This window comes from Equus caballus, chromosome 14 (assembly GCF_041296265.1).
Source record: "Equus caballus isolate H_3958 breed thoroughbred chromosome 14, TB-T2T, whole genome shotgun sequence".
NCBI lineage: Eukaryota > Metazoa > Chordata > Mammalia > Perissodactyla > Equidae > Equus > Equus caballus.
In genome coordinates this window covers 107890678-107918620 of record NC_091697.1, presented here as the reverse complement: position 1 = coordinate 107918620, position 27943 = coordinate 107890678, and the positions used below count along the sequence as shown (strand labels likewise).

At 50.6% G+C, this 27943-nt stretch overlaps 1 long non-coding RNA gene across 1 annotated transcript; it reads right to left on the bottom strand.

The window, feature by feature from the left end:
• Nucleotides 1–1073: 1073 nt before the first annotated feature.
• Nucleotides 1074–18323, bottom strand: LOC138917381 (uncharacterized). Its single transcript, XR_011425263.1, has 2 exons — nt 18185–18323; nt 1074–1305 (listed from the first exon to the last, which is right to left on the bottom strand). It is a non-coding gene; the product is annotated as an uncharacterized lncRNA (long non-coding RNA).
• Nucleotides 18324–27943: the final 9620 nt, after the last annotated feature.

Here is a 27943-nt window from a genome sequence, read left to right as displayed (position 1 = left end):
GGATTTTCCCCCCAAGTCAGGTTACTGTGCCCTTGTGGTTTGGGGGCCTCAAGGTCCCAAACCATTAACGTAATAATCATATCGCTCAGGGCAGATTTCTGCCCAGCGTCCTCTGTGACATATCGCAAAGACAAATCAGAGACACATTCATCAGTCAGAACAAGTCACCACCAGTCATCTCAACTAGCAAAAATAACTTAACGATTGCTATTTCTATATATTGCACTAGATGTGCACTGACATTGCCCTTGAATACAGGCACTGAGCAAGTGACTATCGTTATGTGGTGATTTCTCACGGGAAGGAGCAAGGCCATGGTTTTCTCCAAAAAACTTCAGACCCAGCATTTACTGGTTGGTGATGATACAGACCCAGCGGTTGCTGTATGTCCTTATGATGGTGGCTCTTAGTCTGTTACTTACTACACTTATAAGCTAGAATATTTGATGTTTTCTTGAAACTTCTTAAACAGTGCCAGGCTGTGTCACTGATGGGTCAGAAATGTTATACCTCATCCCAGATTTCCAACTCCTCCTTCCCTCCCAACAGACACCACCACCCCACACCACCCAACTGGGTGCCATTACCATGGGGCCAAAGTACAGGCGCCACGGAGGCCCACTTCTCCCTTTTCGGAGTGTCACTATCTATAGACGCCATATAACTGCTGGTTTGTCAATGCCGTTTGACTGGAACACAGTATTAAAGAGTGAGCATGTACGAGGGAGGGAAGGATTATGCGTTCCCAGGCAGACCAGAGTCTGAAGTGAGTATGAAGTACGGTGATTCGTAGGAGAGCATCTGAGAATAGCACAAAAGTGACAGTTGAAAAGGAAACATGAAATAACAGCCTTTGCAGGGGTTCCCAAATTTTGCAGCAGATTAGAATCATCTAAGTCATGTCAAAAAATTGTAACATCCAGGCCACGGCTCAGACCAATTAAATCAGAATCTCCGAGGGTGGCACTCAGGCAAAAGCATTCTTGGAAACTCCCCCACTCCCTACACTGACGACCTGAAAGGAGAGGAGGACGGTCAGTTGTCTATCACTGTGCAAGAACATCACCACGAACTTGGTGGTTAGAGAACACACATTTATTATCTCGCAGTCTCTGTGGGTCAGGAATCCAGGCATGACTTAGCCGGGGGCTCTGCTTCAAGGTCTCTGCTGAGGCTGTCAGTGCTGTGTCATCAGAACTGAGGTCTCATCTGAAAGCACGAAGGGGGCAGGATCCTCTTCCAAGCTCATGTGGCTGCTGCAGGTTCAGTTCCTTGTGGCCCAGGACCCGCTGGTGAGTAGTAGAACTGGAAATAAAAACAAGAAACCCAGTCCAGATGGTTTCCCTTTGATATTTGATTTATTATGAAATATTTAAAAAATCATGAAATGATTGCATAGAATAATAGAATGATCCCCTTCGTACCCCACCCAGCTTTATAAACAGTTTGCCATGTTCCAGTGATGTTTTCACTTCACTCTATTTCTTTTCATGAGGAAACAGGTGGAAGAAAGGACGCTCTTGTCACAGGAGGGAACAGGGTGAGCTTGTCTGTCTTTGCCTCTCTTTCTGTGGTCATAATAGGAGGAAGGATCCCATCACCATACAGTTCATGGTGTCATGTGTGTTAACACGTAGCTAGAGGGGCGGAACCTGGAGGCTTCACAGGAGGTGAAGAAGATCGTCTTTCCCAAACAGCCTCAAGGTGAGCAAGATGCCAGTCGGAGGACAAGCGGCCTTGCATCAGGACCACCGTCCAAGACGACATGGTGAACGTAAACCCAAGGGAAACCTGGGCCCAGTGCCCACGGGTACCGATAGCTGCTTACCGCGGACGGTGGTGAGCAGAAGTCACTAACCCGACTCACCTGGGATTTCCGGGGCACATCTCTACTTCCATCTCCTGGTTTTGGCCTGAGTGACCACCTAGGTGTTGAGTTCCACGTAGGCAGTTAGTCAGGGTCAAACCGCAAAGGTTACAGGAGTGTTTGCAGAGTTGAGGGATCCGCATTGTCCTTGGTACGGCTTCAGACAGTCTTGGGAATGGATGCTCCATAACTCACGGGGCCTGCAGGTTCCAGGGTCAGGCCAGGAATGACAGATTCAAGGAACAAGCGAGGTTTTGGGGATCTCAGCCTTTCAGGAGGGACAGCCACAGCTAAGCCAACAGACTGTCGTAGATAAGTCCTCTTAGTGCTTTAGTATTGGGCTTGTATTTATTTTAGATTTTCTTGTCCCATAGTTCAGATGCGTTTCTCTCACACTTAGGTAAAAAACCTCACTTATGTCCAAAACCCTCATGAGGATGTTTAAACCTGCTTCACTGATCCAGGAAATGGTGCCTGGTAAGAACTAAAAATAAGCCAGCAAGGCTCAAGCGAGGTTTCAATGGCAGAATCCAAGGAGTTCCAGGGATTTCTAAACTTGGCCAAAGGCTTTCCTGGTTTTCTATTTCAAGTTCATTCACTTGAGGATTTTCCAGATCCGAAGATCATTCCTTCCTTTTCCTGGGGTTTAAAATAGAAGAGCCCTGGCTTAACTTTGGAGCAGATTGCAACTTGTACTTTGGTCCTTCTGTGCTGCAGGTGACGACTGCATAATGAGGTGGTAAAAGGCTCGGCCATCGAGTTCGACAGCCCGGGTTCAAGCCCCAGCCCTGACTCTCCGTCAGTCCTCGGGCAGGTGACGTACCCTCTCAGCCTCGGTCTCCTCTTCTGCGAAACCAGGGGTGACACAAGGATTCAATAAGAGAATGCGTGCATTTAACAGGGGTTCTAGAGCACAGTAGGTGCTCAGTGAACAGTAGCTCTGACCTCATTGTGTTATTACAGTAAACATAACCATCTCTGTCTATAAAGGTCCTGGAAATGAAGCATCCAGATTTGTGGGGGGCGAGGGGGAGATAAATATACACAGCTTCTGGGTCAGAGATGGCTAAATACTAAATAATCTGCTTCCTGATACTCCTTGGCACTCAGCGAAGACTATATTTCCCAACCTCCCTTGCAGATAGGTGAGGCCATGTGACCAAGCTGAATGTGGACAGAGTCACATGTCCCATTTCTAGGCCGTCCCATTGACATCTCCCTTAAACACGCCTCCGTGATCTTTGCCTTGGGATGGAGCTGACTATGCGGCCTTAGAAACCATATGAGGAAGATGGCAGAGCCCCTGTCAGCCTGAGTCCTTGAATGACAGTTGGGTGACGGAGATAAGCCAACCAGCACTGAGAAGGAACACGCACCTTAGACTCAGTTGACTCAACTTCTACTGCGTTTGAGCCATTCTGTGTTTTGTTATTTCTTACAGCAACTGGTTCCAAATGCCTGGTGCCATCTTGGCCACCTCCTTCCTTAGCTGATACTCCTTTCTTGCTTCCCATTTCCTGTTTAAAATTCCTGAATTAAGTAAAAGGAGTTATAAAGGTTCTTGAGGAACCAACTAACCAAAATAACATCTGGGCTCCCATTGACTTCATGGAGCACTCCGCTTTTCATTTTCTGGGACTCAGGAATCTTGGGAACTCAGTCTCATTAAGACAGAGCTTTGAGGGTGGATGTGGGAGGGCTCGGATTACCTGGATTTTACTGTTCTTGACATCAGAGCCTCAAGTGTGACAAGTAAGATTCACCTGGCGGTGTATCTCCAATTGAACATACTCAGAAAGGTTCGCGAAAGTGAAGAAAGAATTGAGAACGACTGAACTCACTGATGGAAATTAGACACAATTCGTACACACAGGAACTGCAGGAACTTGAGAGAACATACACTGGTTTTCACATCAGTCTCCAGGTCCTGCTCACCACAGAACGTCGGGCGCCCTTAACAGTGAGGGTCAGGAGAGAGTCTCGGCTCCAGGGCAAACTGCATCTTCTCTGTGGTTCCCTGTTCTATTGTTCCCAAGTCGCTCTGTGTAGGACCAACCTTCTTTCCTTCCTTCCTTCCTCGCTCCCTCGCTCTCTGTCTTTCTTCACGTTCTTGCTTTATGTACTGACTCTTGCTAATGAATGTTTCTGCACGGCTCTGCTTTTTTGCAGAATGCTGGTAAAATGCTGGCTGCTTCATTCACCTGTTGATAAAGGTGGCTGCCTGTTAACGAAATGGCTGGCTTGCTGGAGCCCTCTGCGGCCCTCTCTCTGAGCTGTGAAAAGAATGGGGTTCTAAGCTTCCAGTTTGGAAGAGAATGTCACGTCTTGCTTGGAGCCTGGAAAGATGTTTCACCCTTGGACAGCACCTTGACACTTCCTTAGCTGTGTGTCACCTCGTTAACTGTCCTGTAGCAGCAGATTCAGAAAGAGTCCTGCTCCAGGCCTTGTTTCTCATGCAGAAGGGCTTGGCAGGGAGCTGCATTCTTGGATTCTATTCTAAGGGCTCACCATCTGAGGAGTTGTTGTGTAAATGTAAGATGCGACCACAAACCAAAACTCCTTATTAGGTCTCCTAAATGCAGGCAGGCTTCCCCATAAGGGATCTGAGAAGAGTTCTGGCAGCCTGAAAACAAGTGTCTGGAGGGGTATTGAGGGGTGTTGGATTTGGGGGCAGTGACTCTTCCAGTCAAACTAGATGCTACGTAGCTTGTAAGTAGATGTGTAGATGGACAGATAAAGCCCTTGCTTGTCAATGGGTCAGCACTTAGTTAAAAAAGCAGAACCATAATCATAGATATAGCCTCCCAGGATACCTCACACTGTAGTTACAAAGATTAAATATTATTCAGAAGAAAGGAATTTTTATGAAGGAGAATTCCAAAATCCCATAGCCTTCATATTCCAAAAGCATTTTCTCATGAAGAGACTTCCAAGATACATTGTAAAACAGAGAGCTTTCTAATTTTTAAACCCTTATTAGGAAAACTCACTCTGAAATTATGACAGAGCAACAATAATTTTTACAGGTAATGACTGATTAATTGAAGTCAAGCCTTAAATTAGGACTCCACGTAGGACAGATTGAGCCCCTCTTCTCCTAGACGGGCTGTGGGCAGCAGTCTCGTGCTGGGGTGGAATGGGGAAATGGCTTCTATCTGGGCACGCACCTTCCTTAGGGGAGAAGAGAAAGGAATGTGGGTCGAACAACTCATGTGCAGCAGGTGCCTTACAGATACATTATTTACTCACTGATTTTCTCAAATATCAAGGTTAGTATTATTATCCCCATTTTGCTTATGTATTTATCGACTTGAAGAAGTTCTCTCAGTTGTTACGTGGAAGACACACTTCTCTGATCCAGGTCTCCCGGGCTCCAAAACTCACATGTTTCCACTGTCCGATGCCCTGGCATTTATCACGGAGCGTGTGCACACCGTGTTCTTGTCCAGCTACATGGGGATGATTTAAGAAGACAAATAACACGAGAATGACTATTCTAATGTCAGCATGAAATTCTAATTCTACAACTGAGCCTTAGAACTTTCTCCTTTAACATTTCAGTTAGGGTCTTGTTTTTTCCAATGTTCAACTCCCTTCTCCCAGGCCAAAGAGCCCTTTGAAATTAGTAGGGTTTCAGTTCACAGAGGTGCGCAGTTCAGAGAAATGGGGAGCGTTTGATTTCTCCTGCATCTCAGCATCAAAGCTTACTCTGCTGTCTTTTCTGCGGCCTTCAGTGAAGTGATTGTCGGACTCTGGGATGCCTAAGAAACATCTGATGAAACTGTTTAAAAATGAATGCCTTGGGGGCCGGCCCAGTGGCCTGGGATTTGCTGGTTTGGATCCCAGGTGCGGACATGGCACCGCTTGGCACACCATGCTGTGGTAGGCGTCCCACATATAAAGTAGAGGAAGATGGGCACGGATGTTAGTTCAGGGCCAGCCTTCCTCAACAACAACAACAACAAAAAGAATGCCTTGGGTCAGCCCAGTGGTGTATCAGTTAAGTTCACGTGCTCTGCTTTGGCAGTCCGGGGTTTGCCAGTTCAGATCCCGGGTATGGACCTACACACAGATCATCAAGCCATGCTGTTGTGGCATCCCACATAAAATAGAGGAAGATGGGCACAGATGTTAACTCAGGGCCAATCTTCCTCAGCAAAAAGAGGAGGATTGGCGGCAGATGTTAGCTCAGGGCCAATCTTCCTAAAAAAAAAAAAAAAGAAAAAGAAAAAGAATGCCTTGGCTTGCATTCTAGAGATTCAGGGGGTCTGAGGCGAGACCAGAATTTTTAAGTTCCCTGCCCTCTTGGCATTGGGATTTCTTTTCTAAGCCATGCTTTTTGGTTCTCTGCCCCTCTGGAGCTGCTCTGATGAGGTATGGCCTGAAGCCAGAGACAGGGAGGGGAGATCTCACAGCCAGAGTCTCCACAAGGGAAGATGCCTCCCTTAGGAGGGACGCAGGAGGCTGCTAAATAAAGTGTTACTCTGTGAAAGAGAAAGGGCTGATAGTCAAAGACAAGTGCAGAGCGTGACACAGACCTGAAGGAGTCACGCCGGAAAGGGGAGGGCGCAGAGCAAGCGGAGGCTGGTGGAAAACGCTGAGGGTGAAAACAAGGGCTTTGAAGAAGCTGCACAGGGATCAGGGACGATGGCGAGATGAAGGCCAGGAGCGGGCACGGAAAGTTGAGGACGCAGCGCAAGCGCCGAGCTCGCTTCCTGTTCTTCCCTAGACCATCAGGGAGCAGGGGCTCCAAACTGGAAATTTGCAGAATAAACGGGGCTTAGAGGGCACGACACCTGACGACAGGAGGCGGTGGGAAAGAGGCCCTCACGGCACAAAGCCAGTGCAGCTTTCAAGACAAGACGGGTCATAGCTCAGGGCGCCAACAATTGGCGGGAGTGTCATGTTCCTGGGGTGGGTTCTCTTCAAAGCCTACAGAGAAAGAGGCACCAAGTGGCGGGGGATGGGGAGGCCAAGCAAATAGCCTGGTTTTCCTGAAGTTGGCTTCTAGAAAGCACAGACGTTAATACCCTGTAAACTCCTAGAGGAGATGACAAATCAGACAATTTGCAGAACTTAGAAGAGAGTGGAGCCCACCAGGGGCCAGAACGGGCCCTGCGGAAGCACATTTTGTCCAAGTCTCTGCTTCGCCTTTTTTTATAATGTTGCCCTGCGGGTAGATTGGGGAACAACGCAGACCGGGTTCAACAACGTCAGATCCTGCATCGGGAGCGTCTGCCCAGTAAACCACTCTGGCGAGAGAGGACCCCACCACTTGAAAGAGGCTTGTTCAGAGACGTGTAGATCATCTCTGGACTTAAATCAGGTGGCTTCTCTCGCTTCCCACCCCTTGGTTACACCATCAGACTCACATCATTTCTTGTGAATTCCATAGAACAAGTTGCCATGGTGACAAGGCTCGTTTGTCTTCAGATTCCAGCGCTGAGGCCTGTCCCGTCTCCCTGGTTTCACTGGGTGTTCAGCAATGTCTCTCGACCTTCCGTGCCCTGTTCTGACTCCACCTTCTCCACGGCACTGCCACTGCCTGTCCAGTCTGCAGTCTGGTGTCCCGGCCGCCTTCCTGAGCTTGGTTCTCACCATGGGAACTCTCCAGACCCCACTCCATGCTCCGTCAAACAGCTTCCAGCAAAGTTCCTCAGGTCATCCCGCATCAAAGCCTTAAACAGTGACTCACTGGTCCTCTGCTGGGAGGAATTCAGAGCTGTTCGGACCACCACGCCCAGGACCGCTGTTGCATGGACAGACCTCTCCCACGGACAAGTCTCAAACAACCACCATCCCGGCCGATATTTTCATTAATAACCTCGATGAAGACCTGGAAGGTTGGGTTTTCAAATATGCTGGTCCTGGAGACCTTGGATGAGAACAAATGTATTGGAAGGTAGGACTGAGATTCAAAAAGACAGACAGCTCAGGAGGCAATGTGAGTAGAGACAAACGAAACCTCCAGCGATCAGGTTAAAAGAATCAGCCGCGTGGAGCTGGTACTGGGGCCACTGCCCGCGCTGACAGGAGTGAGTGTGAAAACCCCTTGGAGGTTTGTTAGCTCCAAGCTCCCTGCGGGTCAGTGATGTGACATGGTTGTCAGGGAGCCAACGTCATCATTGGCTATTTAAGGAAAGCGTAGACTTGGTGTTCAGAGAAGTAATGATCCCACTGGCTGAGGACGTGGGGAGACTCCTGAAGTCTCAGTGACGACACCAACCTGAAGTAATGACATGAGGATGGTCGTGTCACAGAACGAGCTGGGCCTTGCAGAGACCTGCTCTGTTTAGGTATTTACGGCACAGGCTGCTGGCATCACCCAAGATGGGGGAGTGGCAAAACGTGAATCATGGGGGGTTTGATTCTGAATATGCGTCTTTTGAGGGGGACGCTGGCAAAGAGGCTCAGCCAGGCCAGAGCCGTGTCTGCAAATCATACCCCAGGGCTGATGCTCACGCAGCCGGGACATCTGGCCCGTGGGAAGGCACAGTCGAGAGACCCGGCCACGTGTAGTGTTCTGATGGGCTCAGACACAGAAGGAGAAGGCGTCTCCTGCTCACCAGGTGGATGTGGGGCCCCAGGGCAGGAGCTGTCGCCAAACACGGGCACCTCTGACTATGACAGTGTCCCGGGTGCCTTGTGAGGTGGTCAGGGCTCAGCCTGGTACAGGAGCAGAGGGTGGAGCCTCGGGGGCTCGTAGGGGCTTCTCGAACCTCCCCTGCCCCAGTGCTCTAGGCTTTAGAGGGAAGAGGTCCTGAGGTGTCCTGTGACCTGCTCCAGGCATGTCCCCAAGGTGCTCAGTGTTGATAGCAGAAAGAGTGCTTCTGTGGCCAGAGCCTGCAGGCATGGGGACAGGAGGGTGTGAGGGAGTTGTCCCTCCATGCTCGAGTCCCTGTTGACATAACACCTCTCACGGTCCACTTCTAGCCGGGACCCTTGGGGGCCAGACTGCCAGGTGCCGGGGGACGAGAAGTTGGCTCCCCTCAGGCCCACTCAGGGCAGGCCTGCTGGGAAGCGGTGTGGCCCAAACACAGCAATTTCCCGGCAACGGCATCTCCCCTGCTCCACCAGGGTCTGAGGAGAAGGGACGTGGAGAGAGGGAACAGGAGAGAGAAACAGAGCGGGGTGGCAGGAGGGAGGGGCAGAGGCCGCCTCTGTGCTTGGGTCTGGCATTTGGCATGAGCGCCACCAATTTCTGAGTCATTGATGAGAGTCTGAGGCAAAAGAATAAATAGCTCAACAAAAGGAAAAAAGTGGGTATGCTGTACCATCCAGATCCTTCCCGGGTCCTCCAGCTGGTGACGTGACCAGTAAGAGGACAGGGACCTCTGAGGGAGGAGATGCCGACCAACAGGACCTCGGGAAAGGTGTAGAATTAGGCAGGGGAGCAAGACTGACTCCCAGGGGACATTTGGCAATGTCTGGAGACATTTTTACTCGTCAGAGCTCTGGGGAGGGGATGTGACCGGCGTCTAGAGGGCAGAGGCCAGGGATGCTGCTAAACTTCCTCCGATGCACAGCACAGCCCCAACACTGAATGTTCACCCACATGTCAACGGCGCTGAGGTTGAGAAACCACGCCTTGGAGGGTTTAACCCCAGAGGCCTCAGTGCCCAGGGCCCAGCACTGCCCGGTGGAGTTACCGAGCCACAGGGCCTTAGAAGTCACAGGCTTCCTCTTGCACAGGGAGGATTTGAGGCTCGGAGGGTGAAGGGCTTGTCCAGGACTCGGGCCTTGGGCAGAAGAGATTAAGAGCCTTCGAGGAACACAGAGCTAGTCCCAGATCCCAGCTCAGCTAGTTAACATCCGTGCAACTCGGGCAAGTTACTTCACCTCGTGGAGCCTCGATTCTCTCACTGTTAGTTGGGCATCACTTGATAACTCCTTCCTTTTAAGGAATATGTGAGATGAGGCATGTAATAAATGGCTCCTCTGATTAGGAGTGGCAGAGATGGAGCGGAAGTTTTGGCTCCTATCCCCAGTCTCTCCTTCCACGGTGCCGCCTTAGCGAGGCCCAGACCAGCCGGCCGTCAGTTCTGAGAGGCGTGTGGCGTCGTGGCTGGGAGCTCTGGCACTTGGCCCAAGTGGATCTGGATTCAAAGTCCAGCTCTGCCACTTTCAAGCTGATAAATTGCTTAGTATCCCTTTAGGCCTCAGTTTCCTCATCTGTAAAACGGGGTAGTGCTACTGCCTGCTGTTTAGGCTGGTTGTGGGGTGTAAAATGAGAGCTCACATTACACAGGTTAGCCCAGAGTCTAGAAGACAGCAAGGACTCATATATATTATAGCTCATGTCTGCGGCAGGTTGGAGCTCCCAAACTGCCCGCCATGATGTCGCTCATCCAACATGCTCTTCTCACAATGTGAGAAGACACCAGGGGGGTGTCTTCATGAATGTGGGTGGACACGTGGCTATGAGGACACCTTTGTGGCTTCTGAGGCCAGGTCATCAGAACGTGACACAGCTTCTGCTGCTCTTCTTGGCATGCTCACACTTGAAACCCAGCCTCCACGCTGCAAGGAAGCCCAAGTCAGCCCGTGGAGAGGGCCACTCGAGGGGGAACTGACCACACAAACCTGCCGGCATATGAATGAGCCGTCGTAGAAGTGGACCCACCGGGCAGCTGCCTCCGCTAGTGCTGAGTGGAGAGAGAGGAGCCAGTGGAGAGTGTGGGACCGGGACACAATTCAACTCATCTCTTTCGGGAACAGGTTAATCCCAGGGCCTGATAGGATTCTTGGAGCTTGAGAAGAAGGCTCCCCGAGTGCACATTCTCCAGTATTATGCTTTCCTTCCTTCCTCCTTGGTTTCTGCCATGAGTGTGAGAGGCAGGAGTCACTGCCTTTGTCCACTTGAGTTTATCCACCCCCCCGTGCCTCACTTATGATTTCAAAGGATGAGAGGGGAGGCTAGAGGGCAAGGTCTGATGGTGATCAGGGGGAGATTTTTGCCCTCCTTAGGAAAACAAACCATTTATGATACCAACCGTGGTGTGTGCGTGTGTCTGTCTGAGTGATGGAATGGGGAGATGCTGCTGAGACGAGAGGCTAAAGAGCCTCCTTGTTCCTCCTCCTGAGCACGGGAGTCATTGCAAAGCCCCTCTCCTTCACCCCAGTGGGAAGCCGCCCAGTGTGACCGCCGAGCCCTCAGGACCACCAGGCCTAGCAGGCTCTCTTCCTGAGGGGTGAGGGCCACGTGAGAACTCCGAGCCTCAGTCACCAAAACAATCCAGCCCTTTTTGGGTTTTGGCAGAAGGATGGAATAACAATGAGCCATCTGCTCCCTCCCCTGGGAACTCCGTCAGGTGGACTGGTGACAGTGACCCCAGCTGTCTTGGGGCAGATGTCCAAACCTGGGACCCCGGGTTAGAGGAAGGGCAGACAGTCACTTGCTGGTTTCTGAGAAATTGACAGTATGTTGGAAACGCAACTTCTTCCTGCACCAAATGTGAGACGTTTCCAACCCCCAAGGCCTCCCGTGCCCTCTGCTCCTCCGGCAGTGTGTGTCGCCTTCCTTGGAAGACCAGTGAGCAGCAGTGGCTTCCATTCTGGGATGTGCTCGAGAGGAAGGAGTGGGAGGTGGACCTGCTGCCCCTCAGCATTCCCAGTGCCCCCACCGTTGGAGCCTCACTTTTGGAAAAGGCCTGGGAGAAGGCGGTAGGGTGTACTGAGGCTGCTCTTGACCTTCAGCAGAAGGCAGCGACCGGCTTCTCAGTGCCTCTGGCTGCAGGAAGACGCAGCCTCACACCTTTACCTCCGCAAAGTGGTAGTTGAGCCATTTGTCATCAAGATGCGCTCCAGGTAGGGGCTGCTGTCCTGGGCTCTCCTTCTTGGTTCTTCCCTTGCAAAAAAGTTGGCATGTTTCCCGATGATATTAACTCAATAGGGAGGGATTTCTAGCATGTTGCTGACTGTCATACACATAGGTTATAAAAGCCGCACATACAAGGCCTCCAGTGAGGCTGTTTATTGAAAATGGTGCAATTCCTGGTGGCTAACGGCTTGTGAGCGGAATGAGGCCATGTGGCAGGAAGAGTGGCCTCTCCATTTGTCACTGGGGGAGGAGGATGGTGCAGGCCGCTGCGGGGAGACTGGACCATGAATCATGTCAACACGAGTGGGCTTGTGGGCAGAGAAGGCAGGTGCCCCCACACTCTGAGCTCTCCATGGAGTCCCCTGGTTTTCCTGGGGGAGGGGTAAGTGTCTGGCCCTCTTTGGTGGGTCAGGATGATCTCATTTTTGGCCTTTTATAGTTGGCTGTGGGAATAGCCTTTCCCCTCCAATGAATCACAGTTAACCCAGATGAGGAGTTTGGAGAGAGTGTGACTCATCTGCTCCTTGGGACAAACTTGTGAGGCTCCACTGGCAACAACACCGTGTGGATCCCTGGACAGAACTGGAGGCACAGCTAACACATTTGAGGAAGGCAAAAGGAAAGCAAGATGAGGAGGGCCCTCGTCAGCCCACCAGCAAACTGTCAGTCACTGCCCCCCAGTCAGACTGAGCTGGAGCCTGAAGGGGTTTGCTGATGCTCAGCCAAGCCTCCTTTTTGGCCAGGGCCTCCCATCTCTGGCGGCCACAGGAGACCAGACTTTCCCAGGCAGTGAGGTTGGATTCCAGCATGACTTGGAGGCTCCTTATCTGGCCCCTACTAGGGGTCCTGGGGCGCAGCCAGGCTGCTTTCCCTCTGTGACTAGGGATGGCAGAGACTCAGGAGGCAGCAGGCTGAAGGGAAGAAGGAACTGTTAAGAACAGAGGAGGCTGGGAAACTCTCCTCCAGTCTGAGAGGATGGGAGGACCCCTCTCAGGTCGGTTGCTTAGCAACAGTGCCTCCCCTCTCTTCACCGCCTCTCAGGCACCTGGGGTCTCTTGTCAGCTCCTCCCTTCTCATTTTTTCCTTCACAACTGCCCTCTGTATGCTCAATAACCAATTTCCCCTGGTTAGAAATGCTTCTGGGGGTGTGGGATACGGCTTAGCAGCAGCCAGGGCATATTTTCCTCCAGACCATGGAATGTCTTAGAAAGTTCTGCTCTGGATTGGTCTTCCTGAGAGGACAGAGAGGGTTTGGAACTTAGATGCTAGAGCCAGATCTGGGTTCAAATTCCAGAGCCAAGACTTATTAGATGTCTAACCTTGGGCACGTTTCTTAACTTCTCGATGCTTTAGTTTCTCCATCTATAAAACAGAGAGAATAATAGTGCCCACGTCAATTGAGGTAATGTGAGGATTCACGCGGATGGGTAGATAGATGGATAGATAGAAATAGATAGAAAGATAGATAGATAAATAGGTAGATGATAGATGATAGAAAGATCAATAGATAACAGATAGATGATAGATAGAAGATAGATATATATAGAGAGAAAGATTATAGATAGATAGATAGCAGATAGATGATAGATGATAGCTAGATAACATATAGATGGACAGAGAGAGAGAAACTTAGAACAGCATCTGGCACCTGAAACATCCACCTACGTGCCAGTTATTGACAGTCCTGGAGGACAGCTGGACACAGAATCTTGCTCCACGGTAGGCAGGGGGACCGGAGAGGGCCCCAGCGCTTCGACTTCACCATGGTGTGTAGGTTGGGAGATGTGGTTCCAGGCCTGGTTCTAACAGTGCTTTGCTGTGGGGTCTTGAGCATGTAGCAACTTTCCTTTTCTGCCTCAGTCTCCCCATCTGCAAGATCAGAGGTCAGGGCTGGAAGGGCCTGAATTTCCTCCCACTCTTCCTTGCCTTATGACTTTGGGATGTGGATGGGGTGATTAACCGCCTCTGTCCCCACAGCTATGGTGATGTTAGAAAATGTGGCAGTGGGAGGGGTTTCCAGCGAGCCCCAGAAGGGAGGTCTTGGGGAGCCACAGGCAATAATCCCTCCGCGTGGCCTCAGACAAGGAGAGTGTCCGGTCCAGACCTGGGAGGGCTCAGGCCGTCCCGCTCAAGCTCTATCTCCTCGCATTTATGTTTGGCAGTTGCTCTAGGGGTTACAATACACACCCAACTTTTCAATTGTATTTAAATTTAATATGGGGCTAATTTAAGTAGAACATAGAAACCTTTCAACCACCCATGTTCCTTTTCTCTCCCCCTTTACGTTATATGTGCATCATTTATGTTCCGTCTCCGCCATTAAGCGCCCCCATCCCCAAGTGCGTTATAGTTTCGGCTCTCAGTTGTCGTACGTGCTGTCAAAGCTTAGTAGAAGAGTAGTTTGTGGTATTCACTAGGATGTTCACCATTTCTGCTGCTCTTCCTTCATTTCCGAAATTCTAACTTCTCTCTGGGATCATTTCCCTTCTATCTGAAGAACTTCCTTTAACACTGATTTTACAGCAGGTCTGTTGGCAACGAAACCTCTTAGTTTTCCTTCGTCTGAGAAGGTCTTTATTTTACTTCGTTCCTGCAGGACGTTTTCATGGCATGCAGAATCTGAGCTGAGCGATCTTTTCGTTCTGGGCTCTGTGGTTTCTGTGAGAAAACTGCAATCAAATTTGTATTCTCCTGCTTGTAATGTGTCATTTTCTCTGGCCGCTTTCGAGATTTCTTCATTTCCTTTGGCTTTCACAGTTTATGACGGTTTTATTTGGATTTATCTTATTTGATGTTCCCTGAGCTTCTCACACTTATGAATTTATGTCTTTCACTGAATTGGGGAAATTTTTTGTAATTATTTCGTCAAAAGAGTTCTTTTATCCCAGTCTCTTTCTTCTCTCCCTGGAGCCTCCAATCACACACTTTAGACCTTTAAGTGGGGTCCTGAGGCTCAGTTCACTTTTTCAACCTCTTTTCTGTCTGTTCTTCGGATCAGATCATTTCTGTTTATCCATCTTCGAGTTAATGGAAGCTTTTTTTCCTGTCATCTCTAGTTTTTTGAAGGTGGACTCCAATTATTTGAGTCTTTCCAGTGAATTTTTCAAGAGTGTTCACTTTTACTCCATTTCATGCTTTGAGGTCTTTATCTGATGATTCCAACGTCTGGGTCATCTTGGGGTTAGCTCCTGTTGATTCTCTCTTCCATTTGAGCATTGGTCAGGTTTTCCTGGTTCTTGGCACGTCGGGTAACTTTGGATGATACCCAGGCCCATTTGCGTACTGAGCTGTGAGACTCTGAGTCCCATTAAAACCTTCAGGAGAATGTGGAGCTTTCTGCCTCAGCAGGCAATCAAGTCACTTAGGTTCAGGCTGCAAGTTCTGTCTCACCTTATGGGAATCGTGGTTCCCGCGTCACGCAGCTTTCAAAGCCTTTGTGATGCTGGTGGGGGCTGCCCCTTGCAAATGCCCTTGCCCGTGCTCCGGGACTTGAGTGGTGATTCATACGGTGCAGTTCTCAAAGGCTTTGCTATGCTTCTTGGGGTGTGCTCCACACGTGCACACTTGGCCATGACTCAGGAATTTTGTGGGCTCGCAGGTAGAAATGTATTCCCTCACCCAGGTTCCATTTATGCCAACATATTACACAACCCTGGTGCAGTAATCAAAACTAAGAAATTGATGTTGATACCACTCTTCACTAAACTATAGATGTTATGTGAATTACCCCAGTTTTTCCATGAATGTCTTTTTTTCTGTTCCAGGATCCAACCAGATACCATATCTTGTTTAGTCATCCTGTCTTAGTCCCCCCAACCCATGACAGTTCCTCAGTTTTCTTTGACTTCCGTGACCTCGATGCTTTTGAAGAGTAGTGGTCAGATATTTTATAGAATGTCCCTCAATTTGGGTTTATCTGGTATATTCTCATTAATGGGCTGAGGTTGGGATTTTGGGGAAAATATCACAGAAGAGATCTACTCTTCTCACACTGTGACGTCAGTGGGCATGTGGTATCAACGTGCGTTATCACTGGTGATGTCATAAGGCGGTACTGGCCGGCTTCCTCCACTGTCATGTTCTCCGTCCACAAATGATGCTTGCGAGGGAGTCTGGACATGCAGTTCACACCCAAGGGGAGAGGAGTTAAGCGCTACGTCCTGGAGGGCAGGGTGTCAAAGAGTTTGATCAACTGTTAAAACCACCACAATAATTAGTAAATTTGGGGAGAAGTGCTTCGAAGCTGTGTTTCCCCTTAGAGGTCCACCCACTAATTTCAGCATTTATCAGGATCCGCCCGCAACGGTCCTACTGTGGTGTTCTCACAGCCGCCTCCAGCTGACACCCCTTCTACATTTATCCCTGGAATTCTTTGTGAGGAAGATCTGTCCTTCTCGCTCATTGATTTCTTTAGTTAATTGTTTATATCAGAATGGACTTTTGGGTATTTATTTTGTTCTTTGGGTTATAATCCAACATTTTCATTATTTATTTTGGGGCTCAAGTCATCCTAGCTTTGGCTACTGAGAGCTGTTTCAGGTTGGCTCCTGTGTCCTTTTGACATGCCCCTCCATCCTGTCTTTCCCCTACAATCTACCATTTCTCCAAATAGCCTTGAGTCCTGTTGTTGGAGAAAGGCACTTGGAAACCAAGACCTGGGCCCTGGGCATGCTTGTGGCCACTGGGATGTCCCTCTCTCAGTGGGCAGAGCTACGACATTTGTATATGTACATATGTGAGCCCATGTAGGGGCACAGTGTTTGGGTCACATCCCTCCTACGGGTGCCTCCTGCAAGGTGCTGCCATCTGCCTTGCTTTGTGCTGTTTGTGTAATGGCTCATATTCTCTTCCACCAACAAGCTCTCAGAGCTCAGAGTTCATGCCTGAGGGTATGTAGCACCGGATAGGAACCTGGGGCATGTTCACTTGGGGCTTAAACGAGTGGTGGGGGTCACAGGCTTTGTGACTATCTTCTTTTTTTGTAAAATGGTAAGAGCCACAGGTGTTGAGCTGAATGATATTATTTTAAATTATTAATATAAAAGAGTTTTGCTATTTGAGGGGAGGTCCCACTCGTGTAGAACAACTCAGGCCTTCATTGTGCTGGAAGCAGGAGAGGGCCCTCCATTGTGATTGAAGCAGCTGCTGTGTGGAGAGCTGAGTGGCTCCCGGCAGGGGACAAGCTGTGCTTCTGTTCACAGGTCCATATTTAGCTCTCGCACAGATGCCCGGGGCTGGTGCTTCGTCTGCCCTGCCCCCAGCAGGCCGCCCGGCTGGCCATCTCACGTCCCTGCTTAACCAGCCACTCCGACATGTGAGCACAAACATTCCGTGCTTTCCCCAGTCCACTCGGTCCGCGCTCCCCGAGCCCAGGCGCCGTGGTCGTAGTGCACGACTCAGAAAGCCTATCTACCTGTCAGCTCGCTTCTCGTTGGCAGGCCTGCCTGGTTTCGGCTTCCAGTTTCCTCTAAGGCCTTCTGGGTGGGAGTCCAGACCCTCTGCGTCTGGTGGTGATGTTCCTGATTCCTCTCCTGACCCTGGTTTGACGTTGGGAGGGCGGCTCCAGCGCCTGGGATGGCTGCATCTGGGGCTCGGCATGCTGGGGAGGGGTGCACCTGGGTCTGCCCGGCCCAGGCCCACAGCAGGAGAAGAGCCCCCGGACCCCCGACGGCGGCTTTCTCCCCTGCTCGACTGTCTCCTGCCTGCAGAGGCAGAGCAGCGTGAGTCGCCCAGGCCCTGGGTTGGGCACAGAGCCTGCAGCCCAGAGTCCACTGCTGTTTCATCTGCCTGAACCTGGTTCAGCCACGACAGGGCGCCAGGCAGGCAGAGTGGCTCCTTACAGGTAGATCCACACCGGCTGCTGTGAACATCGACCTGCTGCTTGCTCTGGCTGTTTGCTGTAGGCATGTCGGTGAGAAGCCAAAGTGGGCTTTGCAGGGGGCGGGGGGGAACTGAGGGTAAGAACGGGCCTGGGGAGACGGTCAGACTCAACTAGGAGGTGGGAGGAGGCAGGAGCGTCTTCGCAGGACCTGGGCCAGCAGGAGCTGAGGCTGCTGCCCTGGGGATCAGCAATGAAGTGGCAGTTTTGTCGCTCATGTTGTCTCTCTCTCTCTCTCATACACACACACACTTCTCTCCCCCTCAGAGGACCGCAATACTGAGTGACAGAGGGCAACACCTTATTCGTACCCTGAATGTCGCCAGTGGAAACTGGAAGGATTCCTGTGAGCGTCTCGTGCCCCTCCACAGCGCAGCTAAACTGTCCCCGGACCTTGCCAACAGCTGGCCGTCCTTCCCACCCCACCCCAGGGCTGCTTCCCAGGCAGCCTCTCAGGAGCTCTGCAAGGGACTGGCCCGCACTTGCTTCTCGCACACCCTGGGCCTCCTGTCCCACAGGCCCTGCCCATCTGTTCCTCCCGAGCTGCTGGGAGGCCAGCAGGCAGGGCGAGCCCACCGCAGGGGCTGGGGCGTGCTGTGTGTGTGAGCACTTAACTCACCCAATGGCTCCAGCCCAGCTTCCTTCTTCCTCGGTTAGGGGGCCATTCCACAGTTCTAATTTCCGCTGCATCATTTTCTCCCTGGGCTCCCGGGCCACTGTTGAGAACTCAGACAGGCAGCATGACCTCCGCCCAGACTGCGCAAACCCCCCCAAGCCGGCAGGAGGTGGTTTCTAAGGCAAATGAACTTCAGAACATGCCAGGACACAGGGCACCCCAGGAACCACTGGGAAGGTACCCGGCGGCTCAGGTGGCAGCTAGGCAACCCTGGATTCAGGGGAAAGAGAAGACAGCAACGCCTCAGAGACCATCCCTGGGTGAACCTTCTAGAAGAGAAAATCGTATTCTCGCAAATGTCAAACTTTGAATATATTACCATTTTAGGTGAACAGATAGATACGTGTCTTTATTTTTTTCTGAATCGCTGTCATTGGACCTAATTAACTTTATTCTTTTTGGGGAGGCTCACTGGCGCGGGCCGTGGCAGTCAACCCGATGTGCTCAGCGCCTTTTGAAATGTGCGGTCCTGCTCCGCCCAGCCCTGAGTGGTCCTAGACTCCTGAGCCCCTGGAGTTCTTGTGTCTTCTTTTCCCTACTTGTTTTCCTTCTGTCTGCTTTCCTGTTGACTGTGTGTCGTCTCGTAGGGATACCCACGGACCTGTTTCCTGGACCTCTCCTTTCCCTAATTTAAAGCTTTCGGTCATTGTGAGCTAGCAAACTGGATTTACAAACTTATGATTGTTTAAAGTAAGAATGATTAGGTGAAAAATCCTATGGAATACACGCAATTATTAAAATTGCTAAACAAGTTCAGTAAACTCACAGCATACAAAAATCAATTGTATTTCTATATACAAACAACGAACACTAGATAAATAAAGAAAACAATTCTAGTCACAATATCATTAAAAAGAATAAAATACTTAGGAATAAATTTAACAAAAGAAGTGCAAGATTGAAAAGTGAAAATTATAAAACACTGTTGAGGGAAATTAGAGAAAATCTAGATAAATGGAAAGACATTTTATCTTCATGGATTGGAAGACTCAATATCATCAAGATGGTAATTCTTCCTAAATTGGTCTATAAATCCTATAAAAATTTCAGCCTCCTTTTTTTTTCCGCAAAAAGTGACATCCTATTCCTAAAGTTTATTTGGAAACCAAAAACCTAGAAAAACAAAACAATTTTGCAAAAAAAAGAACAAAGTTGGAGAACATTCACTTCTCAATTTCAAAACTCACTGTAAAACTATAGTTTCAAGACAGTGTGGTCCTGGCATAAGGACAGGCATATGGATCAGTGGAACAGAACTGAGAGTCTGGAAATAAACCCTGAGTCAACTGATTTCAACAAAGGTGCCAGGCATCTATGGGGAGAGGACAGTCTTTTCAACAATGGTGCTGGGACAATTGGACATCCACACGCAAAGGATGAACTTACACAGTTACCTCATACAATATACAAAAGTTAACTCAAGGGGCTGGCTCCATGGCCGGGTGGTTAAGTTTGCACACTCCACTTTGGTGGCCCAAGGTTTTGCTGGTTTGGATCCTGGGCGTGGACCTAGCACCACTCATCAGGCTGTGCTGAGGCAGCGTCCTGCATAGCACAACCAGAAGGACCTACAACTAGAAGATACAACTATGTACAGGGGGCTTTGGGGAGAAGAAGAAAAAAAAGAAGCTTGGCAATAGATGTTACCTCAGGTACTAATCTTTAAAAAAAATTTATAAAATACATTAACTCAAAGTGAATTATACATCAAAATGTAAGAGCTAAAACTATAGAAGCTTTAGAAGAAACTACAGGAGAAAATCCTTGAGACCTTGAGTTAGGCACAGATTTCTTGGTTGACATGAAAAGTGTGATCCATTGCTGTGGTCTGAATGTTTGTGTCCCCCTAAAATTCGCATGCTGAAACCCAACCCCCAGTGTGGTGGTGTTGGAAGGTGAGGTCTTTGGGAGGTGATTGGGTCATGAGGGTGGGCTCCCCGTGAATGGGATTAGTGGCCTTACAAAAGAGACCTCTGAGAGCTCCCTCGCCCCTTCCAGGATACATTGAGGAGACGCTGGCTGTGGACTGAGAAGAGGGTCCTTGCTCGAATGTAACCATGCTGGCACCCTGCTCCTGCAGTCCAGCCTCCAGAGCTGTGAGAGTAAATTTCTGTTGTTTATCAGGCACCCAGCCTGTGGCATTGTGTTATAGGGGCCCGAATGGACTAAGATGTCCATAAAAGAAAAATATTAATAAATTGGACTTCATTAGAATTGAAAACTTCAAAAGAGGCTCACTAAGAAAATGAAAAGATAGCCCACAGACTGAAAGAAATATTTGCAAATTGCATCTGATAAAGGACTTGTACTGGGGATATGCAAAGAATTCCTACACTTCAGTAATAATAAGATAAACAACTGGATGAAAAAATGGGCAGAAGACCCGAATAGACAATTTACCAAAGAAGATATATGAATGATCACGAAAGACCTGAAAAGATGCTCACCATCATTAGTCATTAGGGAAATGCAAATTCAAACCACAATGAGGCACCACTTCACACCCACTAGGATGGCTATCATCAAAAAGACAGATGATGACAAGTGCTGGTGGGGATGTGGAGGAAAGGGAGATCTTCTACATGCGTGTGACCATGGACAATGGTACGGCCACTCTGGAAGAGAGTTTGACAGTTTCTTTAAAATTTAAACATCAGTTTACCATACAGCCCAACAATTCTACTCCTAGGCTTCTACCCAAGAGAAATGAAAACATGTGTCCACACAAAGATTTGCACGGAGATATTCATAGCAGCATTATCCATAACAGCCGAAGGGTGGAAACTATCATATGTCCATCAATTGGTGAATGGATAAATAAGAAGTGGTCTTTTCATACAATGGAATATTATTCAGCCACAAAAAAGAAAGAAGTACTGATACATGCAATGACATGGATGGACCTCGCAGTACTATGCTGAGTGAAGGAAGCCAGACAAAAGACTACACACAATATGATTCCATTTGTATGAAATGTCCAGAAAAGTCAAACATGGAGATAAAAAGTACACAAGGGGTTGGCTGGGGATGCAAACAGGGATTAACTCCAAATGGGCATGAGGGTTTTGCTGAGATGATGAAAACATTCTAAAATCAGATTGTGGTGAAGTCTATACATCTCTGCAAACTTACTAGAAATCATTGAGTTGTATGCTCAAAATGGGTGAATTTTATAATACTTAAATTTTATCTGGATAAAGTTAATTTTTAAAAAAGAGTAATTAGGTGCCAGCGAGGGGCCCAGGTACACTTCCTAAAGAAAAGCACTTAAACTTCCATCACGTGTGAAATTGTAAGCTCTTCTACCAGAAGGAGCATCTGGGAGGGCTCAGTCCTGTTGTATTCACCTCCTTACCTTCCTTTCTAGGCACAGAAGTTCTCAACGCGTCAGTGGAAGGAAGGCGTGAACGAGCCATGGGTCCACTAGTTTGGCTTCTGGGGTGACATGCTCTTCCTTTCTTGGTTCCCGGGCATGGCAGATGGCAGGAGCTCCCCAGGCACCCCTGTTCCAGCTCTCCTTACCTCCCTGCTCTGAGCTGCTAGAGGGCCAGTGATGGCCCTGCAGTTAGTGCTTACCGAAGGTCCCTTTATCCTGCCGCTGATCCATGGGTGCTGGTCAGCAGGGCAGAATTCTTGTCCTGCCACCCCTGTGGCCCTCAGATGGCCCAGCAAGACCATCTCATGTTGATCCATTTGCTCTTAACCCCAAAGGTGTCAAGTCACTGGGAGGCAGAGCCAGAGAGATGGACCTCGCCGAAGGCTGCGGGGCAGTCAGCCAGTGAAGCGAGGGCTGAGCTGGGTCTGCAAAGCTGGGCCTTTGAAGCAAAAGGCGGGGTCTTTCCATCTTGGCAAACCAGACCTTTTTGTCTCTTGTGCTGTTCTACTCATTTGTTTTTTCCTCTGTTACTCATTCCCTCCGTTCGGTAACGACAATAAAATTGCAAAATGTGACAAATGTTCTCAGATCTGCAGAAATAAGATGTTGTCCTTTTTATAAATGGGGAGAAGAAAAGATAAAACAGAGTGCACTCAAGTGGATGTATTTTTTTAAAACCTTCGTGCTTTTATTCTTTCACACCACAGAGACCATCTAACGCCGCGTGTTTTACAGATAAGGAGACTGAGACCTGCAGAGGGTAAAAAAACCGGCCCAGATTGACAGGGCTTGGAAGGGACAAGATTCCAGCTCAGTTCAGACCCTGCAGAGGTCAGCAGCTCCCTCACTAGAGCCACCTCGCGGGGGACGTGCAGGTGGGAAGGCAAAGGGTAATTACTTGATTTCTAAGTCAGTTCGCAGACACCTGGAAGATCACAGGCTGGAGGGTAAAAATAAAACCCGCTCTCTGACAGCACAAATCTTGTCAGGGCGATCTAATTCCTCCTTGCCGGGGGCTGGGCTTGGCGGTGCAGGAGGAGACAGACGGCGGGGTCAGGTTCCTTGTCCTCTTGGGCACGGGTCTCTGGAGGCTGCTGCCAGGTGGGAGGGAGCTTCCCCACCTCCCCATCCCCAGGAGGGGGACACGGCCACAGGGAGATGAGAGTGGAAGGTACAGAGAAGCCGAGTCTGAGCGAAGGGCTTCCTTGCTCTTTATTCCCTTCTGTTGACTGTCAGGTATTCCCCTAATCTCTTCAGCCCTCCACCTAAAGCTGGGATCGTGCAACCCTCCAGTCTCAAAACCCCGAAGACGGGCTGCAGAGGGGTGTGTAGCTAGGGGCCGGCGCTGCGCCCTGAGCTTGCAACCACGGACCCCGCAGCAGGTGCGGAGGGTGGGGAAAGTCCTGACCCGCTTCTCTCACCAAGGGCCAAAGTCAAGAGCCTCGGGGACATCCACTCTGCATTATCTTTTACCCTATTTGGATGCGAGTGGACAAGCTCTCCCCTCAGCTCTCCTTTAAAAAAAGTGTGGTCGTGTGGGTCATATCAAAAGAGCAGGCTACGGTGGCTTCTAAACCAAAGGATTGTGGACAATGACTTTCTGAGTCAGCATTGCCTTGATGGTACAGACACACAGCCTGTCTCCTGGAAGGGGCTCCGAGATTACGGCAAGGAACCTTGTTCCCATCAGCCCTCCAGGAGGAGAGAGCCCTCCGCTGTGGCGTGGAGGGGCCTCGGGCCCACGCGGTGAGGCCCGGTGCTGGCGCATGGTCCACGCCCGGTGACTGTCCAATGCCTGGTGCGGCCGGCGAGCAGCCAGGGGGAGGCAGAGGGCTGCCAGGTGAAGCTGGGCCAGCGATGTCTGCTTCCTCCTTCCCTCCGTCGCTCCTCCATCGCCTTCACCAGGCCTGGACCCTCCTGCATTGCTCACGGCTGCCCTTCTCCAGTTTCACGATCTCCTTGCTTCAGACCCCGTTGTCACCAACTGTGTCCTCGCTGGCCCTCCTGCAAGGCCCGGCTCTGCTTTCGGCCCATTTTCTGACACGCGGCTTCCCTCCCAGCATGAGGCCGGCACTGAGGACAAACTCCTCTGTGCGGCTGTCGGAGCTCCCAGGGACTGGCTCTGCCCCAAGTCTGGGTCGTTTCTCAGCGGCCAGTGCATGCCACGCTTCAACTGGGCAGGTCTGCTCCGGCCTGTGGGGACCAGCACCACTCCCGCCTTTGCTCCTGCTGTCAATTCCCCCCCATCCCGGGATGTCCTCTTTTCTTCTTCCCACTTAACCAACAAAACTTCCTCTGACCTTCAGGCCCAGATGCTATTCTTGATGGAAACTCTGCCAAATAGTGTGTCCTACACTAGCGATGGTGGCCAGGTGGTTGTGGTACAGACGGTGGTCCTAGGAGGAACAAGGACAGATTACGAGGCACGTCCCGTATCAGCCAGTGTGGTGCGGTGGGTAAGACTGCTGCCAGCCGGTGTCTGAGAACAAATTCGGGTTCCGCCACCTACTAACCATGGACCTTGGGCAAGTCACCTGCATCTTAGCGACTCGATTTCCTACTTTATATACAGTATCTGGCACATGATAAACACTACGAGAATGTTATCACTATATAGTGATTGACGGATATTATCTGTAATCTTTAACTCAGCCCAGAAAGGGGAGCATTCTTCATCCCATTTTACAGACAAGGAAAGTGAGGCTCGGAAGACTAATGGTCCAAGGCCACTCAGCTAATGTGCAGCAGGCTGGAACTACGGCTCTGGTCTGCCGGTCCCTCCTGACCAATACCTACCTGTAATTTCTGTAGCACCTACAGCTGTTTCTACAAAGTTTCGCGTTGGGACATCCTCCGATTCTCCCCGCACGCGGCTGGTCTCTCTCCCAGGTTTTAAGCCGCTTAGGGGCAGGATGGCTCCCTGCACATCGTGAAGCGGTACAGTGGCTGGTGGGGAGGCGTCAAGATGCAAGCGCGCTCTCTGTGAATAAAGGATGCAAACAATTAACTGCAGGCAGACGCCGTGCACAGCTAGAGACCAGCAGGATTCTCCCATCAGGAAGGCCAGGTCCTCTGGCCTTCTGGTCCCCATGGCACTGTCCAGTGATCAGGAGCCCACCAACTAGGGGGACTGTCAGGTCCTCTGAGACTGCCTTGCCGGCAGGTGCACATAAAACCTCTTTAGCAGCCATGGAGCATGGGCCTGGGGCAGTGAGATGCAGCATCTGGATATCAGTCCTGCCTGCGAGAGTTGTTATACCCTCCTGACTTCTCCTGACTGTCTGGAGATTCTAGCTCTGTGTTTGCCCGTCCACCCTGGCAAGTAACTGGTGATGACATCAGCACCTTATGCCACAGCAGGACTGGGTGCAGGGCAAGTCAGTTTCTCAGGTCAGATTCCCAGGAGAACCCTTCTTTTTGTAAGTCCCTTCAGGAGTGTCACCTCATGGTCACAAGATGGCTGCTGCACTTCCAGGCTTCACATCCGAGGAATAATTAGGCCCTTTGCATGACAGCTTTCAGTTTCCCTCCAGGTAGCCTCTCCATTCTTCTGCACCCTACCCTCTACCCAGGGGACTGACATATGGGCAGTTCGTCTCCAGCTTTTGGTTGGGATGGGCCAATGAGGAGCCTCAGCAGGAGACTGGAGTGAGGGTGGAAAATGAGGTGAGGGTGCGTACTCCCTTGCTCCCTCCCTATGGAGTTGCCTGGGCTGCCATGCTCTCAACCAAAGGCCACCAATCCTCTCCAGGCAGCCCTGTCCACACAACTCTCTCCTTCTGGGTCTGGTCGCTGCTCCTTCTCCTCAGCGGGACCAGAGCAGCTCTGCTGTGGCACTACCCTGCCCACGCGAAGGAGGCTGGAGAGGCAAGGATCTAACTCTCGCAACCTCCATGAGGGAGGACAGCACGGAAGAAGGGATGAGGGATCCAAAGAGTCTGCCACGAACAACAAAGACGTGGAAAGAATTTTAAAAACAAGCTCAGACTTCCAGGCCCCAGGCGGGCTCCTGTGCCCTGGCAGCCTGTCGGCTCAGCGTTGCCCTCTCGCAGGGTGAGGCCGAGCGGATCCGGTCGGATGTCAGGGGCAGAGCTGAAAGCTCTCCTGGCCGAGCCCTTCCCTGAGACTGAAGCCATTGGTGGCAATCCTGCCGTGTGGCCACCCAGATTCAACTGAAATACTTACAGGGACGGGAAGCTCCCTACCTGGGGCCCGAATCATGAAAGGGCGCTCCCTCCCATACAGCCAAAATCTTCCACCCGTCCCTCTCTGCCCTCCAGGGGGGCACAGACGGGTCCCTTGTCCTCGCGCCACCCCTACCTATGTGAAGGCTTGGCATCCCCTGCAGAGGCCTCTTCTCCAGGTTCTGCATCCCCGGTTCCTCTGGTTTCCTTTTTCCTGAAATACAAAGCCCTCTGCCAATAAGCCTCAGGGTAGCTTTTTTCCTCTCATTTTAAAGACAAATTTAAATTACTTCCTCCCAAGCATGTCAGGTTTAGGGACCAGAATTCCCATGTAATTGCTGACTCAGTTGCGTGTCTCTGCCATCACCTCACTGCAACATGCTTCTGGCCTGGAGAGAGTCTCATGCCTGTGAAGGAGAAAGGGCCTTTCTCTGTCTGAAGCGCTCACGCGCCCTTCCAGCCTCCCGCTGTGTGCCCTGGGCAGTGGCCGAGCGGCCCTGACCACTCGGTGGAGGGAGAGGATTGACGGAGAGGAAGTGCCCAGTTTAGAGGGGGCACACTGGAATGGTGTTAATTGGTACTATCTACATTGCAGAGTGTCTTCCAGTCTGCTCAAATACGTTAGCAATGCCTCCCACTGGCAAATTAAAAATTAACCCTTCGTGGATGCCTCCTGATACACCGCAGTCTAGGGAATTATTTTAAGATGGAGGCTGACATTCTAATTAGGGGTGTCGAAGCTCCTGAGTGGGTCCTGCCCGCAAAGGCAGGACAGACAGGAGGGTGTGGCCGCGAGGACCAAGTCTATAGGAAGGGATGGGTGAGTGTTAGGGAGGAAGTTGAATTTGAAAAAGCCTGAAGTGAAAATCAAGCCAAAGGGATGGGGCAGACATGCTGGTACCTGGGCACAGAAGTGGTCAGGGGCCCCGGTGGGGTGGGGGCAGAGCTGCAGGGCTGACCAGCCCAGGAAATGAGTCCTTTGACTCTGAGGAAACCGGCAAACGTTGGTGCTGAGCTTGGAGCATCTTCCCCGAGCAGGTCGCTTCATTTTTGTTGCACGGACTCTGCTCAGCCTGAACTCGTAGAATGTCAGCCTTGGCTATGACCTTGAGGAGCTCACATCCAACGGCCTCTATTTGTAGACAAGGCAACAGAAGCCCAGAAAAGCTAAGTAATTTGTCCAAAGGCACACAGGTGTGAAGTGAGGGAGCTAGACTCGAGGGCAAGGTTTCTGATCACCAGCTCAGCACACAGCGGACAGCCCGCCCCCCACCAGCTGCTCAAAAGCAAGGGGGATCATAAATAACCACAACTTGCTATTATCCACAACAAAACAAAACTTGTAAGGGTTTCAAATAGCTCAGAAGTATGTGAAGCAGGAGGCGAATGACCCATCCGCCTCTCCCGCAGGCCTCGGTCCTGTGCCTGGTTTCTCTGTGGTCCTCTATTTCCCTCCCCTACCCTCTGAATTCCTGTCAGGGTGACTTGCAAATGACTCAGGACTCTGTTCTTTTTGAGACACAGGAGCATTTCCGTGGCCTAGGACCCAGGAGGTATTACTCACGGCTGCATTTGGATTTTGTTGTTGTTGTTGTTGTTAGAGCTTTTGGAGAACGCCTTCGGTGCAGAGAGGAAAAGCACCAAAGGGGACTCTAACCTGCCTTCCAGATAAATATAGAGTGACAATCTCGCAAATGTAATGGAACTGATCACAGCAAAGTAGCTTTTCTGGTACAATACATTCTTTCAAAAGATGCCAGGGGCCTCGTGCTGTAGATTCTTCTTTGGAGGAAAGCGAAAAGCAGGCTTACGCAGCGCGCTGCCCCCATCCCGGCTGCAGCCACGGGTGGGACCGGGGTTAACGTCACTGGGGTCAGGGCTTAACGAGACCCCCGCATCGAGGGGAGACAGATGTCGTCTTCCCACTCAGCGCAGCACAGGGAAGAGGGCCCTCAGTGCCAGTGCCACGTATCCGCCACCCTCATGTCTGGAGTCAACGCCGTGATCCGTCGCCAAGGCCTCTCGGAGCTGAGTGGGCGGTGTGGGCAGGGCTGTGAGAAGCGGAGTAAGTTTGTCGGTGGAAGTCATCCGAATGCTCCCTCCCTGGGCACTGTCGGCAGTAGAGTGCAGGGCCTTCAACCA